Genomic DNA, 18131 nt, shown 5'->3' on the forward strand with positions numbered 1-18131 from the left:
CCTCTCCCTCCCTGCTCTGCACCTGGGCCGCTGACATCCACCCACAGCGCTCGGGCCTCCCTTCAGCCAGATCTCCCCCTTTCCTGCACTGGGGGAGAGTCAGCCACCTCCCCACTCCCTGGCCCTCTGTGAGCCCAGGGATCCCTGTGCGGGGAGCGGGTGAGGCCAGGGGCAGGAGCATATCATTGAGGGGGTGGGGGAGAGGCTGGAAGGGGGCACATGCATGGGATGGGGTAGAGCCAGGAGGTAAAGGGCACATCATGCCTCCTCCCCTGCCCCACTGATCAAAGGATCTGAAGGACTCGGAAACTTAGCATGGAGCTCTTCTTCCCCGACTCCCTCCTGCCGGGACCCAGCCTGTGACTGGCCCGCCTAGGAGCTGTGATCCCTGTAACGAGCACCCAAGAGTTAGCCCTGGGCCTCAGGTCACTCCCTGGAGCTGAACAGCCACACATTCGGGAAGGACGAGGTGGGAGATGGAATCAGATCCAGGACCTGGATTCGAACTCGCAGCTTTCTCCTCTTTCAACAACAGGCTCAATCAAATCCCCAGGTCAGAATCTGGGGGAGAGGGGAAGACTGTGGGTACAGCTCCGAAGGGCACTGCTCGGGGCCGCCCCCAGTGGTGCCAGCGTGTCAGGGTGACGCTGCACACGGGAATCCTTGTTTCTCGGCGCCAGGCGGCCAGAAAGCCGTAAGGTTGGCGTGAACAAACCGAAGTCGGGGGAAGGGGGCTGCCGGGCAGCAAGAGAATATGCGCTAGCTACGGACGAGGGATGGAGGGAGGGACACGTGGGTGCAGGAGGGCAGGCGCTGAGGGCAAGCCCAGGGGTATAATGAGGAAGAGTGGGGTGGATCTGAGGGAAGGGGAAATGAAGGCTCCTAACAGCAACTGCAGCCCGTTGTAGGGCCAGACCCCCGGGCCAGCCTCCCTCAGACATTGCCCCCACTCAGGTGAGTGCACTGAAGGCGTGGCGGGGGGAAGGCAGGGGAGAAAGCGAACCCCAGTTCTGCTCATGAGGAGGGGAGAAACCAGATGGGCTTGGGGTGGGGGTGGGGACAGGAAGGGAAGGAGGGAGCAGAATTGGAGGTGGAAGGATCCCACAATGGCCTCATCTCCATGGAGACCTCAGACACGTAGGAAATGACACACCCACTTCGGAGAGCCCTGGCTGGAGTGAGTCCATGGGGGGGCCGACATGTCTCATTAGTGGGTTATGGCCTTTCGGCCGCTTGGAGCTGTGGAGAAAGGCTGAATTAGTGGGCCAAAGTGCTTGTCACATTACAGCACAGGGCAGGGTGGGGGGACCACCCAGATGGCAGGATCATTTTACTGACAGGGGTTCCTGTTATCCTTGATACGGACTTCACTTTCCAAGGGTGTTGCAGAATGAAGGCCTAAGTTAGTGTAGACTTTGCTTTCATTTTTCTCCCAATCATGTATTCGGTGATGCTACAATCACTTTTTATTACTGGGGAAACTGAGGCACAGAGAGGCGATGTTACTCACCCAAGGTCACCGAGTGGGCCAGCAGCAGAATAGGGGATAGAACCCAGGAGTCCTGGCTTGCACGCCCCAGCACTAGCCGGCCAATGTACCCTCCCTTGAATGAGGCTCTGTCGAAAGTTTTTTCAGACTATCCAAACTTCTTGAACCTGCAAACACTGGGTTGGCACAGGGTCCTCTGAGAGCTTGGCAGCTTATGGAAAAACCCTGTAGAATGTAATAGAAAATGACACATTTTCTGTAGTGGGTTTTATTGTACCACTGTATACAATGGAATAGAAAATTATATTTCTCCTATAGAATTTTACAGGATATTTAAAAAAAAACAACCCTAAAACCTATAGAAAATCTGTTTTCTCTTAAATGCTGTTTTGTTTAAAAAAAGAATTAGATCAGTTCATGGAGGATGAGTCCATCAATGGGTATTAGCCAGGATGGGCAGGGATGGTGTCCCCAGCTCTGTGTGCCAGAAGCTGGGAATGGGCGACAGGGGATGGATCACTTGATGATTCCCTGTTCTGTTCATTCCCTCCGGGGCCCCTGGCATCGGAAGACAGGAGACTGGGCTAGATGGACCTTTGGTCTGACCCAGTCTGGCCGTTCTTATGTTCAGAGCTCTTCTGTTCTTCTTCCTGGCCAGATCCCAGCCGGCCAGAGGCAGGGCACAGAAATGAGAGTTGGTTTCAAGGGGATTTCCAGGAACTAAGGCCCAGATGCTCAGAGGTATTTAGGTGCCGCAGTCCCACTGATTTTAATGGGAGGGAGGTGGCTAATTACCTTTGAACATCTGGGCCCAAGTTAGGGTTGCCGACTTTCTAGTCCCACAAAACCGAGCACCCTGCCCCTTCCCCGAGGCCCCACCCCTGCCCTACCCCTGCCCGAGGCCCTGTGCCCTGCTCACTACATTCCCTCTCCCTCGGTGGCTCGCTCTCCCCCACCCTCATTCACTTTCACTGGGCTGGGCAGGGGGTTGGCGTGCAGGAAGCAGTGAGGGCTCTGGGATGGGGCCGGGTATAAGGAGTTCAGGGTGTGGGAGGGGGCTCCGGGCTGGGTGCAGGGGGGGGTGAGGGCTCTGGGATGGGGCCGGGTATAAGGAGTTCAGGGTGTGGGAGGGGGCTCTGGGTGGGGTTCGGGTGCAGGGGGGTGAGGGCTCTGGGATGGGGCTGGGTATAAGGAGTTCAGGGTGTGGGAGGGGGCTCTGGGTGGGGTTGGGGTGCAGGGGGGTGAGGGCTCTGGGATGGGGCTGGGTATAAGGGGTTCAGGGTGTGGGAGGGGGCTCTGGGTGGGGTTGGGGTGCAGGGGGGTGAGGGCTCTGGGATGGGGCCGGGTATAAGGGGTTCAGGGTGTGGGAGGGGGCTTTGTGTGGGGTTGGGGTGCAGGGGGGGTGAGGGCTCTGGGATGGGGCCGGGTATCAGGGGTTCAGGGTGTGGGAGGGAGCTCTGGGCTGGGGCAGAAAGTTGGGGTGCGGGGGGGGTGAGGGCTCTGGGCTGCGGGTGCAGGCTCTGGCTTGGGTCTGGGGATGAGGGGTTTGGGGGGGGCTCAGGGCTGGGACAGGAGGTTGGGGCTCGGGGCGTGGGCTTACCTTGGGTGGCTCCTGGTCAGCAGCACAGCGCGGGGGCTAAGGCAGGCTCCCTGCCTGTCCTGGCACCGCACTGCGCGCGCCCCGGAAACAGCCAGCAGGTCCGGGTCCTAGGTGGGCGTCCAGGAGGCTCCACACGCCGCTCTCACCCGCAGGCACCCCCAGCTCCCATTGCCCGGTTCCCGACCAATGGGAGTGTGGAGCCGGTGCTTGGCACAGGGGCAGCATGCGGAGCCCTGTGGACTCCGCACCTAGGAGCCGGACCTGCTGGCCGCTTCCGGGACGCAGTGCAGTGCCAGGACAGGTCGGGACTAGCCTGTCCCAGTGCCGCAGCACCGTCAGGGTCCCTTTTCGACCGGGCGTTCCAGTCAAAAACCGGACACCTGGTCACCCTAGCCCAAGGAGCTGCAGAATCAGGCCCAGGTTAGCAACCTGCAGTAGGGCACGGCAGGAAGGTTGGGTTTATCATTTCACCACCAGAGGGCGCTGCTTAATCACGAATGTGTCACTAGCACTGGCTGGGGGAGATTGGGTTCCTTTCTGTGCTGCTGGTCCATGCTGGACCCAGCTGTATGTGTGTTCCTTGGATGCTCATGCTTCCCCAGGGCTGGATTTCCAGTTAGGCACAGCAGGCAGGTGCCTAGGGGCGCCGGCGTTCCAGGCGTGAAAAGTGGGTTACAAGTTTAAAAGTTAACCCAGTAGCACTCAGAGTTACAGACAGCTCGGGAAGGAAGTTTGCCTGCAACTCTGAAATGTTCTGTAACTCTGAAGAAGAGGTTACGGACTTCAGCCACATGGGGAGGTGGGGGTGTCAGGGCTCCGGGTGGGGAGGGGGGGCGGTTGGGGCTTCTGACTCTTGGAACGCCAGGGCTCCAGGCGGGGAGCTGAGGGCTTCTGCTCCCAGGGCTGACGAGAGGAGGGGGGAAGCTGGTACAAATTACTGGGTCCCGGTGGTCCGGAAGGGGGCCTGGGGCCCGGCTTCGTCGGCCCTCTTTGGCCGGTCTGCCCTTGCTGGGGGGGGCTCAAAATTTTTTTCACCAAGGCCTGAACCCGCTTCGTCCCGGTGGCCCTGTCTGCTCCATGGGGGCACCGGGACTCAGCGCTTTAGACCTGGGAGGGGGGCGGGGCTTGGGGTGGGAAGGGGGACTCCAGGGTTTGGGGCTTTAGCTACGAGGGGAGCGTTGGGGCTGAAACCGGTGCTTCCCTTGTAGCTAAAACCCTGAGCCCAGTCGCCCCCCACCAGGCTGAAACTGGGAGTGGAGCTGTGGGGCTGAAGCCCCCGAGCCCCTGTGCTCCCCCCTGCCCATAGTCCTGAGCCCCAGTGCTCCTGAAGATCAGAAGCCCGGAGCCCTGCACCCCCCACCTCCTGCAGCAGTACGGTATTTGCTTGTTTTCATTTCTCTGTCTGCACTGCTGCCTGATTGAGGACTTCTGGTTCCACAGGGTGTCTGGTTGACTGGTCAGTCCATAACTCTGGTGTTCATCTCTTTGAGGTGGTACTGCCTTGAAATGATTGTATTTCTTTTCATTTCTTACAGAAGACACAACGCTCAGCTGTAGCCGGGGGGTGGGGGTGGGGCTGAAGATGCTGTGCCTAGGGGCACGTAAGGTATAAATCCGGCTCTGTGTCCCCACCCTCAATTGCTCTGGTCTGAGGCAGGAGCCCTAGAACATCCATACGTTTGTGGTCAGAGACAGCGGTGAGAAAACTTGACTAAATGCAAGGGAGGCTGGAGGCTGGTTCAGAAAACGCCTGTCTCCTCAGACAAACGGGGTAGGGCTGCAATGTTAGGGACTAGCCCGCTGGGACAGATGAGTCTTGTGTTTAAAACTCAGGCCTGGGACTACTGCTCTTCCCAGCTCGGCTACTGCTGTGCTGTACGATTTCAAGCAAGTCACTTGAACGCCCTGTGCCTCAGTTTCCCCACAGGGAGGATGCTAACAATTCCCTACCTGCGTCAGGGGTGATGAGGGTCACTGTGTTAAGTCTGGAAGGTGCTCTGAGGCCCTCTAAAGGACAGGGCCTAGAAATGCTCAGCATTGTTTTCTAAGCCCAGCCAGAGCTCTGCTAGCAGAACCCCCTGCTTGTCCCGAGACCCCCCTGGCATCCTTTATACTGGCTCAGAAGAATTCCCACCAAGGAACCAGCACATGGGTGCATGGGGCACTTCTGGCATTTTGCTAGTAGCCTCCTTAGCAGGAGCTTGGGGAGAGGGATTGGGCTCAGACCCAATGCAACCGCAGTGACCCCGAAAGTGCCAGGGGAACGATGTAGTGTCATGCAGTCACGATCAAGCATTGTCTCTTCGTGCCGACGGCAGCACGGTGAGCAGCCTTGCGAAGCAGCATCATTGCACCAGCTCTGCGGGCTGTGCTGGTCGGGCAGGGCCCAGGATAGACCCCGCAAACTGGGGGGTGGCTATGGGATAAAAGTGCCCTGTGACCCAGGTGCTGAGAGTTGTCTGGCCACCCCCCTTCTCCAGCTGGTAGGCAGGGCCCTCCCAGGGCAGGCGGGTCTGTTCCACTGGAGACTGAGGGGTGAGGAGCTGTCAGCCCCATACAGCTGCCAGGCCCCTCGATTCATGGCCAAGGTGGGATATTGGTCTCTCCTCAGCCATCCCCTGCCCACGGGCCAGGCTGGAATGCAGGCAGCCTGCCATACAGGGCACGTGCCTCTTCTAATTGACCCTGGCCTAACGCCACTGCTTTCCAGGGACTCCAGCCTGAGTGAGAGGTGAATTAGGTCCACGGTGCACAGGCTCCTGGGGTGGTCACTACCTGGGTTCTCATGAAGGTTTAAGCCTGGGACCTTTGGCACCCCCGGCAAGCAGACCTCTGCCATTTGAGCTAAAGGTGAAGGCTCCCTTAGCTGGTGGCAGTAGTAGGCTGTTACCCTCTAATGGACCAAGCCCTAAGGGTCCATCCCTGGGAAGTCTCCTGCAGCCTCTGTCCCAGGTGCTGAGCAGCTCGGGAAGCCCAGGCTACCATCACCGGGAAGCCGAGTGGCACATTCTTGCCTGGGAGCCATTTTCCATCTCCTTAGGGGGTGGGACTGTTCCCACTGGGGGTCTGGATTCCATGGTGGCAGATCGCAAGGGCACCAACGGAGGAGGGGGCATGTGGTGCATCTCCCTCCCCCTGGGGACAGCAATGCCATCCCAGCCCCCAATATTTGGCCAGGCTACCTTGGGTAACAGCTCTCTTCCCCCTCCCTCAGCTGCTTTGTTGATGGCTCAGTAGGTAGGAGGCACCTGTAATTGTGGTCTCAGGCCTGAAGGGCCCCTTGCTGAGCGAACGCGATGCCATCTGGGCCGTCCGGCCGCACCATTGTGGGGACAGCGTGAAACCTCGGAGCCCAGCCGCAAAGGGTCCATCTGTCCAGCCCAGAATGTCAAAAGCAGAGTCAATGCCAAATGCAGAGGCTCCTGCAGAATTGATGGCAGGGGATTTCCGAGTTTATTTGTCAACAAGAACCCGCTCTCCCCCGCCCTCCTCCCCGCAAGCCCGTCTAATCTCAGATACAATTGCAGTTTGCTGTGCAAACAGATTTCGGAGCAGTGTGGGGCCTGCATCCAAAATGTGTCATTTAAAGCGAGCCGGCGGAATGCTGGGTAATCTAGCGAGTGAATCACAGCATCACTAAAGCCGGATTGAAGCGATTTTGAAGCAATTGCCCTTCTATAACCCTAATCCTTGGCAGTGAATGGGGTTTTTAACTCTGGCCGTTATTCCGGCATTATTATCTATTGATTGACTTTTAGAAAGGGTAATAATGTAAATAGAATTATGTTCTGAAGGCTTGCGCGGCGTGATTGCCTCTCTCCAAAGCGCCGCGTCCCCTCGCCGTGTCCCCCAAGCCAGCTGCATGGAAAGAAAAGACCCTTAAGCCAAACAGTGTGGGGTCAGGAGGTTTGACACGTCTTAGGCTGATTGGGAGACGCAGCCCCGAGCTCTCCGAACACCAAACTGGCGAGAGAGGCAGGCGGCATGGAGAGGTGCAATGAGACATTTCGGCCCGCCGAGAAATCGAGTTGCTTGTCCTAGTTGGTGTCTGGATGGAGAAGTCAGCTCTGGCTGGGAAGGTCCTAGAGCTGACCCTCTCCATGGCGAGGGTGCCGTGTGCTCCGGATGCCATGTGCTCTCCCTGACACTCTGCAGGCCGATCTCTTCTTTATCCCAGGAGCAAGCGCCAGGTTGGCTACTAACAACAGCGCGCCTCTTCCGGGCACTTTACAAACCAGCTCATGGTTATTAACAAATGACTTATTAATCATTCTTAACAACTAAGCCACCCTGCGCCCTTGCAAGCTTGTCCGTGCCATGAAATATCTTAGGCCATGCTCTCTCACTGGCTCACTGCAGACAAGGGCTGGTGTGTTTGGAGTGGCAGGATGGTCCAGTCACTAGCCGACAACTTGAGATACCTGGAATCAATTCCCTGCTCTGCCACAGACATCCCGTGAGACCCTGGGCAAGACACTTAGGCCCAGATCCTCTTGAGGTACTGCAGCCCCATTGATTTCATTTGACGACCTGGGACTCAGTTCTCCACCTGTTCCGTGGGGAGAACTGCCCTGCCCTGCCTCGCAGGGATGTTGGGAGGAGACATACATTGTAGGCTGGGTGGTGCTCAGGTACTAGTCGAATGTGGGGCAGATAAGGCTGCAAGCCGTAGGGCAGCGCGTCCCAGCACGGAGGTGTGTTCCCGCTCACGGTGGTTACTACTGAGGAAGAAAAAAGGTTTTTATTTTGCGTTTGTTAGTAACAAGTTAAAGACGGTTTATTATGAACAATTGTAAGAGAAGATTCTGGTTGGACAGGAGGTTTTTTTTTATTTTAGGCAGATTTTTTTTTATAAGTAGTATAAGATAAGTATTTATATATTTTTGTTGTATATATTAATGGCTAATGGTTATTTTTTGCTTATAATTTTTTTAGATATTTTATTTTAAGGTTTTTGCTCAAATTAGCATTTTATTTTTATTAATTAAAAGCGAGACAAGAAAACAGCATTTTTTACAACTTTTGCATTGCTAGGGTTAGGGTTAGGGCTAGGGCTACCTTTTACTTTATTCTTAAATTGACTAAGGCATTCACTCTGCTTTAATTTTGCTTTCACCTTTTTTTTTTTTTTTGGTGCTTATGGCACAATTAATATTGTTAAATTTTTATTTGTGATTTGCCCAGCCAGGCCAGAGGGGTAAAGTTTCCTTCGCCCCATGTGACACACGAGTGCAGTTGGAACAAAGAACGAGAGCTGAAGCACAGGGAGGCAAGGGATTTCTCCCTGCCCAAACCGGAGATCTTGGCAACCTCCCAAAAGATCCAGCATCAGGGCACAGGCTGAGGGAGAGAGATCCCAGGATACCCTGCTCTGTTAGTAACGTCCAACCCCTGACCATCACCCCAGCTTCAAACCTCCCTCCCAAATTTGCTACTGTGTCCAATATCGGTTTTATCCCGCACTTGTCCCTGTGGTACCTGAGCACCTGCCAGCAGCGCATTAAGTGCTGGGACTAAAGTGTCATGTGTTACGTTCTCTCATCTTCCCTCTGGCGGGGGAGGGTGGTGTGTTATTTAGGGCGTGAGTGCTTTGGGGCAGGGGCTGTCTTTGTGTTCTGGGTGTGTCCAGCACCTAACACAACAGGGTCCCGGCCCGTGCCTACGGCTCCTACGGGCTATGAGACAGCAACTGAGTAATGATCACAAGTGGCTTGCTCTGGATTTTGGTGGCTTGGTCTGTTTCCTAGGGGACAGGTGCCCCCTCCTCCCCCAAAAGGGAGCAGTGTCATTGGGGGAGCCCTTGCTGGGAATTTCAGTGACAAGACCACTGGATGGCGGAGCCTGCAGGAAAAGCTCCTCTTGCATCCCTAGCAATAGCGTGGCCCAGCAAAGAGGGCACCGGCCTGGGGGTCAAGACAGCAGGGTGCTCGTCTCAGCTCTGCCACTGTCTCACTGTGTGTCCTTGGGTGAGTCACTCGCGCCCAGGTTTTCAGAAGCCTCTGCTGATTTTGGGTGCCCCTTGTTTGGGTGCCCACCAGGGGCTGGCTGAAGCCCATGGGAGACACGGGTACTTGGGACCTCAGGAAACCCAGCCTTTGTTATCCCAAAAAGATAGACAACCACAGTGCAAATGTTAGCCTAAACCGCTTCATGCCTCAGTTTCCTCCTCTGTAACACGAGGGAGATGATGGCTGCTGCCCTTTGAGATGAAGAGTAGTAGGAGAGTGCTAGGGATTATTGCCAGTAGAGGGGATCAATGCTGGGGTACTTGACACCCCCTTCTTTCCACCCCCCAATAAAAACATCACCACCCCTTTCTATCAACCCCTAGTCTGTCCACTAAAAACATCAACCCCCCCATTTTATTCCAAATCACCCTCCAGTAAAACAGTCAATTAGTAAAATCTAAAAAAAAAAAATCAAAGCCACAGACTCCACCCCAAACTTTTTTACCTCCAACTGGGAGGAGAGCCAGTGACTCCAGGACATCCAGGAGGGACCTGGCCATTGATTTTACATGAAAGGTGCTCAGAATGTGATGGGAAGCTGGATAAAACCACCCGCTAGCTAAATCCCATGGCCCCCAATTCCCCACACTACTGCATTTTTATAATGTGTAAAATACAACCTCAATCGGCGCTAATCTGTGGGTTTGAGTCAAAGAACCAGTCATATCTCTAGAGAGGTCAAAAGTAGCCAGTGTCGGGTGAGCAGGGGAGTTTAAGGAGAGAGAGAGAGATTTTTTTTCCCCTCTCGGTAAAATAATAATAATAAAAAATTATTTCTCCTATTTCCTTTCCCGAGATTAATGATAAACTGTCCATCCCCTAAAAGAAACTGATAAGGCCTCTAATTTTACTCGCAGGCCTACCAAGGCCATTTCTACGCAAAGCAGAGGCCCGAGAGATGAAGAAAGGCTCTTTTCCCAGGCGCGCCTTTGATAGAATTGTTTTCTTTTTTTTTTTCCTTTTTGGTTTTAAACAGGAAATGCCCCCTGGAGCTACAAACAATGCAGAATAAAGCAAAATAATATTTTAGTCAAAATAGGCAGCCGGCGCTCGCAGCCAACTTTCAAATTAGCATTTTGAGGGCAAATATGCAGAGAATTTGAGATAATGAGGCCTGATTATTCAATCCAATGAATGTTAAATAGGGAGCGAGGGCTCCGGAGCCTTATCTCGCCCGCTTTCGATTTATTTTATTTTATTTTTAATCGTTTCACATTTGAACTCTTTATTTGTTTTAGCGTCCGCCCCGCCCCCCCCCCCTTCCCTTTCTCCACCCCAGCCCCCTTCGCGCCTGGATTTTCCCTGCACGTCAATGGCAAAGCTGGTCGTTGGAAGGCGGCCGGGTAGAGTGAGTGGTTGTTAAGTGTCAGCATTTTGCATAGGGAAATTGCCATGGACAGAGTCCTCTGGCCAATGGCTGCCCCCACCCACCTCCGCCCATGCCACCTCCAACCTGGCTGCTGATACTGTTTTGCCCGTAGTCTCCATGGCAAACACAAGTCCAGCTACTCTGCAAGCTGGCTTCCGACCTCACCGGGCAGCCGGGATCGCTGAAAAACGTCCCCATCGCTTTTAGAAAAAAGAAACTTTATGACTATGGCAGCACCACGGGGCTCTTGCGCCACACGTGGGCTGCAAGGACCGTCCCCAAAAGCGCAGCATTTGAAAGATCTCTACATGGCAGGGCAGTGGATGGGGCAGGCAGGTCCTTAGTGCTCCCTGGAGGGGCGGGGTCCAGCCCAGCTGGGCCCTACACCCAGGGGGAAGAGTTGCCCAGCCAGGCACTAGGCAGGGGTTGAATGTGAGGAAGTATTTGAAGTCAGCGTGGGGAGGTGCCAAGGGGCAGCTGAGTCTCAGAAGCCAGAGAGGAGCTGGGTCACATCCGGAGAGGTCGGGGGTCGCTGATCACGTAAGTGCTGACTTGTTTGTGTGGGGCTCCGTGTCTGCGGGGGGTTCACAGACTCAGAGCTGCAGGAGCGAGGAGGGGGCTAGCGAGCCTGGGCTGGTACAGCAAGAACCTCGGAAAGAGGGCTTTTCTGGGCTTAACCTGAGCCTTCTGGGAAATGGCGCTCGGGCTGCTCAGACAATGGTCCTGCCATACTGTCCTGCCCTCCCAGCTCTGGGATTCCCCCCACAGCTCGGCTGGTGCCCCTCAGCCCCACCCTGCAGCCCCCCGGCTATCTCTCCCCACAGCTCTGCCGGTGCCCCTCAGTCCCACCCTGCAGCCCCCCGGCTATCTCTCCCCACAGCTCTGCCGGTGCCCCTCAGCCCCACCCTGCAGCCCCCCGGCTATCTCTCCCCACAGCTCTGCCGGTGCCCCTCAGCCCCACCCTGCAGCCCCCCGGCTATCTCTCCCCACAGCTCTGCCGGTGCCCCTCAGTCCCACCCTGCAGCCCCCCGGCTATCTCTCCCCACAGCTCGACCGGTGCCCCTCAGCCCCACCCTGCAGCCCCCCGGCTATCTCTCCCCACAGCTCGGCCGGTGCCCCTCAGCCCCACCCTGCAGCCCCCTGGGTATCTCTCCCCACAGCTCCGCCGGTGCCCCTCAGTCCCACCCTGCAGCCCCCCGGCTATCTCTCCCCACACCTCCACCGGTGCCCCTCAGTCCCACCCTGCAGCCCCCCGGCTATCTCTCCCCACAGCTCCGCCGGTGCCCCTCAGCCCCACCCTGCAGCCCTCCGGCTATCTCTCCCCACAGCTCTGCTGGTGCCCCTCAGTCCCACGCTGCAGCTCCCCGGCTATCTCTCCCCACACCTTGAATACTGCATGCAGAACTGGTCGCCCCATCTCAAAAAAGATATGTTGGACTTGGAAAGGATTCAGAAAAGATCAACCAAAATGATTAGGGGTATGGAACAGCTTCCGTATGAGGAGTGATTAAGAAGACTGGTACTTTTCAGCTTGGAAAAGAGATGATGGGGCGGGGGGGCTGGGAAATGTGAAAGAGGTCTATAAAACCATGACTGGTGTGGAGAAAGTAAATCAGGAAGTGTTGCTTACTCCTTCTCATAACACAAGAACGAGGGGTCACCCAATGAAATTAACAGGCAGCAGGTTTAAAACAAACAAGAGGAAGTATTTCTTCACACAGCGCACAGTCAACCTGTGGAACTCCTTGCTAGAGGATGTTGTGAAGGCCAAGGGTTAAAACAGGGTTAAAAAAAAAACAACCTAAACACGTTCATGTAGGATCGGTCCATCAATGGCTATTACCTGTTCTGTTAATTCCCTCTCAAGCATTTGGCATCGGCCACTGTCAGCAGACAGGATACCGGGCTAGATGGACCTTTGGTCTGACCCAGTCTGGCCATTCTGATGGTCACAGCTCTGCTGGGGCCCCTCAATTCCAACCTGAAGCCAGCCTCCAGTCCTGGACTCCTTTATCAGCCTGAGCTGGCCCTTTAAGGGAGGATCTGGGCTCACACAGCCTGCTCTTGATTTCAGCCCAGAAAGGGGCTTTAGGAAAGGCAGGGCTGACTGAGGGGAGGGTCTGTCTGGGCCTGCAGAGAGCAGGGCTGATGCAGGAGCTGATGTGGGCTCTGGGGAAGCAGCCTGTGGAGGGCTCAGTGATTTCTGGCCTAGCCCCAGTGCTAGATTAAGGCAATCAGGGACCCTCAGCATACCTGGCATGGGGCCCCCTGTGGCCCCCGCACCTGAAGTGGCAGTGATGGACATCCTCTGTGAGACGCAGCAGCTTCCCTCCCCCACCAGAGTTATGAGAGAGTCCCTTTCTCCCCTGTTTCTCCAGGGAAGGGGGGTCCCCCCACAGACCGGATTTATCTGCATGGGTGGGGGGAGCAGAGCTGGCTGCCCTCAGAGCCCTCTGCTGGGGAGATGTCAGTGGGGTCCCCCCAGGGTAGCGGGTCTTGGTATTCACATGCCATTGGGTTCCATGGAGCAGCCCCTCCCTTGCCAGGCGGGTGGCTCAGGCTCTCGGCAGACACAGGCAGCTTCTGCTATGTGATGCTGCAGAGCGGCTCTTCCCACCCATGGGGGAAAGTTGAGCTCCTGATGCAGGAGCCAGCCCCTGGCCTAGGCACAGGTCCATAGCACTTAGGCCTCAGCCCGGCTCCACCTGGCCCCGGAGGCAGGCAGAAGGGTAAGGGACCAGTGGAGCAAAGGCAGAGGCCGTGGGCAAAGGGAGCACAGAGGGCATGGGGTGGGAAGCAAATGCCAGTGTTCCCTGTGGGGGACCCCATCTAGAGTTTCCCAGGGAGAGAGGGAACCACCCCTTCCCATCTCTGTGGGCAGGGAAAGCAGGGCAGAGCTTGGGGGAAAAGACGGCTGACCTGTTCCTCCTGAGGAGGAGGAAGTATCTCCTGGGATCTGCCATGCAGCAGCAGGCCTGGAGCTGGTCAAGGCAGAGTGTTGATTTGGCCTCTCTTTTACTCCCCAGACGAGGAAGCCTCCTGCTTTTGCCAAAGGGCGCTGAGAGGGAGCCTGCCTGTCTGGAAAGCTTGGGAAACTGAGGCATGGCTGCGGCCTGCCAGGCAGAGGTAAGCCTTTGCTTTCAGCTCCCTACAGGCACTCCGCTCTGCTGCTGGCAGTTCCCGTTCCTCCGCGCTCCCTGAGCTGAGCAGAGCAGAACAGGCGTCCACAAGCCCTCGCCCCCCGTAACGCACGCGGGGTGCCATAGGAGTCCATGCAGCCCAGGCCAGGCTGTTTTCCTGCAGCTTCTCACCTGGGCAGGAGGAAGCTGAGCTGCCTGATACACCGGCTCGCCTCCCAGGGCCTGCGAGGAGCTGGGGGGTGAGCTGCTGGTGCGCCAGGCGCCAGGGGCCCCATGTCACAGGTCCCTCTCTGGTCACAGAGCCTGGATTCTGTGGCCCACAACTTGGGCGAGAGCTAAGAGGCGGCATTCCCACCCAGGAGCTTCCCCACGGTCCAGGCCTGTCTGGGTCTGGCTCTGGAGAGAGAGGCCACCTGCCTGGTTGCGTGGACCTGGGTCCCTCCCAGCTCAGGCCCGTCTGGATCTGGGCCCATCTCTAGTTCCAACCCATCACTTGGTTTCTGGGCTCCCCCACCCCCGGGCTCAGTCCTACTGAATAAGGGGCAGTAAGATGTGTAATTAATCACGGCTTCAGTCCCCATGGCCCCAGCCCCTGCCCCGCAGTCCCGGGGAGACCCGCTGAGCCATGCGCTCTATGGCGGATCCCGTGGCCGCACCCCTGCCCTGGCCTGCGATGCTAACACAGCCTCCGGCCCTATCTGTTTAGGCGTCTGTAGACACAGGTACGCCGCTGTTGCCTGGTCGGCCACTCGCTGGCAGCCTGATCCCTCCCTGTAGTGGCCCGTGGGTCCCTGAGGGGCCTGTGGCTATAAACTCAATCCTGGGCTGCTTCTCCCCCCATCTTCCCTTTCTCCCTGCTCCTCTTGCCTGGCAATTAGCCGTACCAGGGAGGTGGGTGAGATGGGGTCTCTGAGCAAGCAGCACTGCTGAGCAGGCGCCTTCTCCTCGACATGTTTACTTGCAAGCTGTCAGGAAAGCGCGAATCCTCTTCAAAGTACGTTTCACCCAATTAAATAATTAACCCAGGGTGTCATGTTGCATTTTTCTACCTCCGGCTCCATCCTCTGCTCCCTGCCAGCGTTTTCCACACCCGCACCGTTCCCGAGCTGCTTTCCCAGGGCCCCTCGTGTCCTAGCTCCACTGTTTGAGCTCGTTGGGGGATCAGGGCTACAGTGATGGCGAGATTTTGCCTTTCGCCCAGGTGTCTGGGAGTACTGCAAAAACGGTTCTGGCAAAACTCTCTGCCAGCGCTGGTCCTGTCTCTCGGGTGGAGGAACACAAGCTCCTTGGTGGCACGCTGTCGGAACACAAGCATTGTCTGGATCAGACCATGGTCCATCTAGTCCAGTGGCCTGTCTCTGACGGTGGCCAGCACCAGATGCTTGAGAGGACGATGCAAGAATCCTGCAGCAGGGAGTTCCGGGGATAACCTGCTCCCAGGGAAAGCTCCAAACCCCAATAGAGATGGGCTCAATAGAGAGGGTTTCTGTCCCTTCCAGAGTTTTTCGTACCCCTTTTAGAGGCAGAATTTCAAAGGAAAAGAGGCCAGGTAGGCACCCGACTCCCATCTGGGCCTTTGAAAAGTTTCCCTTTTGAATTTGCTACTATAAGGACTGGTCTATACATAGTGCTTGTTCCGTTTTAACAGCCTGATACAGTGGATAGAGCACAGCTCCGGGACTCGGGAGACCTGGCTTCTATTCCCAGCTCTGCCATTGACCTGCTAGGTGATCTTGGGCACACTCTGTGCCTTGGTTTCCCCATCCCCAAATGGCGATAATGATACAGACAGCCTTTGATCTACTGATGAAACGCGCTATAGAAGAGCCAGGTAGTGGTGGCAGTGGTGTTATTATTGACAGATTGGTTTGAAACCAGCATAGTGAACATTGACTGTTCAGTGTGGATGCGGGTTATGCCTGTATAGAGACTGTCTTCACACCAATGTAGCCTATTCCTGTGCCTTTATACTGGTGTGTGTGTGTGTGTGTGTGTGAACACAAAGGGGTTGTAGCACGTTAACTGTACTGGTAAAAAAATGTGCACGCTGCCAAAGGGAAGTGTTAACTGGGTATGAAAACTGCACAGACCTGTGGTGGGTTGGCCCACCCCACACAAGACCTGGAGGTGTCAATTAGGCAAATGAATTAACCAGAGGCTGCACCTGGGGGAAAGCCAGGGCCTGCTAGGGCCTAATTGGTGATGAAGTCCTGCTGGGGGGAGCTGGACAGGAGTTTGGAAGTTGGCAGGCTCATTGGAGGAAATATGCAGGGTACAAGGGAGAAGAACAGGAAGCTGCAAGGACAGGGTAGGAAGCAATCTAGGGAAGGAGCAGGAAAGGCTGGGAGAGGAAAAGCCCAGAGCTGCTGCTGGGTTGAGGGTCTCTGGACTGGAACCCAGTGAGGCGGGTGGGCCAGGTTCCCCCACAAGTCGCTGCTGGAGTGACACGCTAAGGCGAGCTCGTCGGGGGCTGGCAGGAAGCAGACTTCGATGGTACCTGGAAGAGGAGAGAACTTTAATAATGTGACTGCAGCTCCTGGTGCACGAGAAGCCACGGAGTAAGTGAGGCTGAGGAACTGCAGGAAGGGGCATCAGACCAGGTGGCACGGCTAATTCCCCAGATGAGCCACAAGGAGGCGCCACTGAGCAGTGAGTAGAGCTGAGCCCAGCGCAACATCATTCCTAACTCTGGGTAGCCTTGTTATCCATAGAAATGTCTAATCCTTTTATGATCTGCCTGGGTCTTGGCCTCACTGACACCCTGTGGCAGTGAGTTCCACCATTTAATGATGTGGGGGAGGAGCATGGGGGAATGGGAGTGTTTTCGTCTATCAGCTTCGATTGGCCACCTTTGCATTCTGTTGACTATCCCCTCGTCCTTGTGTTATGAGACAGGAGGAACAGAAATTCCTGGTCTGCCTTCTCTCTAGCATTCATTATTTTATATAATTTATAAAAGGCACCTAGAATTCCCCGCTCTCATTCCAGTTCTCTTACCACTAGACTGCGCTTCCTCACATTAGTGCTCGCGACGCTGTGTGAAATGGCACAGGTCACGCAAGCTCTGTACCGCACGGGTGGCTGAGCTGCACGTATGGCCGTCCAAGGTGTGTGGCATCAGCTGTGTGGATGGAGGCCCCTGCAGTCCAGTCCTGGCACAAATAGGTTTCCTGCTAGCAGGGAAACCCAAGCTTGCAGCATTCCATAATAGGTCCCCAGGTCGAGCCATCTCTGGGAAACAGGGTGTGGGCTGCCAAAGGCCAGGCTCTCTCGTTCATGATGGTCAGTACAGGCCAGGTTACAGTCCCGGCAGCCTGGTTCTGAGTGAGGCCCCCACCTCTGCATGCGTAACTGAGGCCTGGCTGGAGGACGCTCCTCCCTCTGCTTGCCACGTGTTTCCAGCTGGGTGTTCAGTTCAGCAGCACGGATTTCAAGGCCAGAAGGACCAGTGTGGTCACCCAGTCTGACCGCCTGCATAGCAAAGGGCAGGGAATTTTCTCCCCCACCCCCAAGTTCCCTGTAAGCAAGTCTCTTGTTTTGGTCGGGTCATTGGTTTGAGGCCCTTGTGTTCAGGCGTGGACCTCACGGGAGTGTTGGTGCTCCCTGAAAACGAGGCCTTCTGAGAACTTCGCTAACCAGTCACTAGGCATGGGGCTATTTGCCAACGTTTGAGCACTTTTCTCCAAGGAATTCTCTGAATCAGCGGGTTGGGGGGAAGCCTCCATGCGGTTTGCATACATCAAGGGGAATTTAAGGGTACTTCTAGTCGGGCTTATCATAGAATCATAGAATATTAGGGTTGGAAGGGACCTCAGGAGGTCATCTAGTCCAACCCCCTGCTCAAAGCAGGACCAATCCCCAGATTTTTACCCCAGTTCCCTAAATGGCCCCCTCAAGGCTTGAACTCACAACCCTGGGTTTAGCAGGCCAGTGCTCAAACCACTGAGCTATCCCTCCCCCCCCCGGCTTAATTACGAACACCTTAAAATTGATATTTCCTCCCCCCCCCCCCGGCTGTTAATATTTTTAGCTCTCACTTGGTGTCTTCAAACCACATTGGATGAACTTGAATTAATTCATTCTCACAGCATCCATAGGCGGTAGCTGCTATTCCCATTTTGCAAGTGGCACAGAAAGGTGAGGTGATGTGCCCAAGGGTACTCACTAAATCAGTGGCAAAGCCATGACTAGACCATTCAAATCCCTGATTCCCAGCACCTGCTCATCATGGTGCCCATGTACTCCAGCCAAAAAATTACACTAGCCATTGAGCCTTAATGGTCTTGTAAGCAGTCCATCAGGAAATGAGAAAAGGAAAGCTGGATGCTACCTCCCATGGCTGCTGTGGGGCCTCCCTGCTGTGTTTATGCACTACAATAGTCCTTCATTACATGACCTGATGTACTGTTTCCCAAATAATGCAAAGTAGCGTCGCTCTGCAAGTTGAGATGCACGTGGGTAGCATTTCATGGTACCAGGTTCAGCTCTGTGAATGTCAGACTTCTGAGGCACTAGCTAGAGAGGC

This window comes from Mauremys mutica, chromosome 5 (genome assembly GCF_020497125.1).
Source record: "Mauremys mutica isolate MM-2020 ecotype Southern chromosome 5, ASM2049712v1, whole genome shotgun sequence".
NCBI lineage: Eukaryota > Metazoa > Chordata > Testudines > Geoemydidae > Mauremys > Mauremys mutica.